Source organism: Centruroides sculpturatus, unplaced genomic scaffold, assembly GCF_000671375.1.
Source record: "Centruroides sculpturatus isolate CEXI.00-Female unplaced genomic scaffold, Cexi_2.0 scaffold1272, whole genome shotgun sequence".
NCBI lineage: Eukaryota > Metazoa > Arthropoda > Arachnida > Scorpiones > Buthidae > Centruroides > Centruroides sculpturatus.
The window spans coordinates 109,359-112,627 of record NW_019385535.1 but is presented as its reverse complement, the minus strand read 5'-3'; positions in this window follow the sequence as shown (position 1 = coordinate 112,627).

The following is a 3,269-nucleotide window of genomic DNA, read 5'->3' as shown; positions in this document are numbered from 1 at the left end:
GGAAGAAACACATTATGCACGTATCTAACCGTTCCAACCTTGTTTTTAATAATCTGCTCCGAGTTGCCAGGAACAGATGGGGTCTTGATCATGTAGCTGTCAATGCCATCTATGACTGCGTGTTTTTGCCCACTATTTGTTATGCTTCTGCTGTATGGGGAGAGGCTGCCTTCCATTCCCATAATCATCGGCGTCTCAGAACAGCACAACGTCTGGCGCTCCTGCGTCTGACTAGAAGTTATTCCACCGTGTCTAACGCTGCTCTTCCTGTGCTTGCCGGGAAGCTCCCCATCCTGCAGCAGATCCAGTACTGTACAGGCAGATTTCTTCTTTCCCGTGGTAAATGTATTACCATCTCGGGCAACGTCTATGATGCATCCTGTTACGAAATAAGTAGACCTTTTGCAGACCTCCCGCATCCTGCACTCAGAAGAGGTCTTGGGGCTCATGACTGTGCTACCAGCATCGAAGTTTTTACCGATGGCTCCAAGACTGCGCAAGGCACCGCAAGTGCTTTTGTTGTTTATGTCGATAATGAGGAATTTCATCACGACAGCTTTCCCCTGCACCCGGAGTGCTCAGTGTTTCAGGCAGAAATGTTTGCCGTCTTTAAAGCAATAGAATTCTGTAATAAAAATTTCAGCAACTACAATATTACTATTTTCACTGACAGCCAGGCCACGGTCCAAGTCTTGACTAACAAAGATACCACTCATCCCCTTGCTAGGGACACTTTGTTCTCTGCAGATCAGTCCAGTAATAATTATCATATCAAATGGATTAAGGGGCACTGCGGCACTCCAGGTAAGGAACGTGCAGACTTCCTCGCACGTGTGGCTACTTCCTTCAGGGACATCAACCCAGTGTACAGCCATTTACCGGTCTCCAGGTTAAAACAGCTCCTTTGGCAGCATACAATTGTAGTGTGGCAACAAGAATGTGAGCGTATCCCAGAGCAGCACATTTCCCGGCAGTTCTTCCCAGACGTAGCAAGACGCCTCAGCTTGAAATGGGTCCACCCTCAACACCAGATGTCACAGCTGCTCTCAGAACATGGTAAATTCAATGTATACTTATATCGGTTTTTACACGGCGACACTGACTGCTGTCCAAACTGCGATGTGCGTGATGGAGTAAGGCATTATCTTTTGTCTTGCCCACTGCTGGAAGACATAAGGAACGAGCTCAAACTTTACGTGGAAGAAGATAATCTCAATTGGCCGTGTAAGCTGGAAGTTTTAGTGTCGAGTAAAAAGTACTTTTCCCTTTTTCAAAGGATGGTCAAGCTTTACTTTAACAGAACATTAATACATTGATAAACGTTTTTCCTCACTTTTATTTACCGCATGACTCCTGACATCAGGATTTTATATCTACGTGTATTTTGATTTCTTTTCTTTTACGCTCACTGTCGGTTTTACTGCTCGGCATGTCACCTCTATGTACACACTGTATATATTCATCCCGACTGTGCCTAGCGGTGTCGGGCATAATAAAGTTTATTTTGTCTGTCTGTCTGTCTGTTTGTCTGTTCGGGCTACCAAGCTGTTTCGAATCTGTGAAATCATAACTGTGACTTATAACGACGTCCTATCTATCTCTTTTCTCTGTTATCACCAGGTTATAAGTCACGTAATTGTAAAATGGGAAAACTGCGACGGAAAAGTGACGAATCGAAAGTATCGTGAGGGCGTATTATGATGTATGTATAGGTATGACTGGACTAGAGCGACAGAGGAAAGACAAAGGAAAGAGCAAAGACGAGCGTCTAAAAAGAAGGATAAGCAGGGTCAGACCCTCAGTTGTGCGACGATTCTCGAACGAATAGGTGTGTACTGTGCTGATCTTTGTAATTATAAATTGTGAATACAACTGACTAATATTATGTTCTTTTTTATTTTGTGCATGTTATAAGTTATAAATACATATCAACAAACAACACTAACCCGATAACATTAAATCTAAGTACCGAAATGATTAATTTACTGTGATTTTTGTTATTTCTTACTCTTGTTTTTAGGTATTCGGTATTCGGCCGAATAGCGAAAAATAAACCAAATACCGAATAGTAAAACGAATATTCGTTACATCACTAATTTCCACGTGTTATTGTCATTTTTCGTCAATTATACTAAGCATCGCCATTATATAACTTACGTTTTCTACATTAGCTAACAATTTAGAAAATTTACGAGATTTAGATAAAATACATAATATACTTCGTACAAACAAAATTAATTAAATCAATTCTAGTAAATTTTATACTGAGAACTCTATAAGATAAGTGATAATCAATTATCGATTGATACCTAAATAAAATTCATAGATAAAATGCACGTGTAATTAGTAATCGACTGCTTCCTAATTCCTTTAAGAAAGCAATCTTAAAACAATAAATTTTCAAATTTCCTTTTTCGATTATATGCCGAGCGATGAAAATTCTTCAGCTAAAAGACAGTAAATCCATAACCTATCCATTAAGACAAAGTTATGTCTATAAACTGCAATAAATTCCTGTACGTACATCTCTGCTAATTAGTTATTATGGTCTGCATCACGAATATGACGTAGTCACTCATGCTTTTACCTAACTGTTTTATAGGAGAGAGTTTACTGCGTTTAACACTATTTATTTGGATCCGGTGATTTCTACGTTCTGTATCTGAAAATGACACGAATTCTACCATTATTTTAACAATATTTAATATTAACAATTAGTTTAAAATTGTGTACGAAAAAGTGAAATAATTACGAATCGTTGGATACTTAGAATACAGCAAACGCTTTGACAAATTCTTCATTGAAATATCAAGGAAATTTGAATCTATAAGTATTTCTTTCTACTGCGTTCGATTAATACATTAATAAACATTTTGTATTAACGGTTAAAACATTCACCAAAAAAAATGCAGACAACCCAATGCGTCGAATGCCATCCAAACTATTCGGGAATACTTAACTACGTTTGTTTCAGATGCTTAATTAAGAATACTCGTAGAGTAATGAGATTTCTCTACCTCATTGGTGATGACGGTGATAGATTAAGATGTATTAAAATCGGTTTTTTATGGGCAGTGACCGTCGATATATTCCTGTTATCACTGTACTTAACAACTAACATAATGGAGAAATTTAATAATTACGAAGACTTGTTTGACATCATAAATACAGAAATTTTTAACATAGTACGGTTATATTTTTCAGTTTTTGCTCTGTTCACATTACTGATTTACAACAGGAAGGGTGCCGTACGTAGATTAGAAAATGTC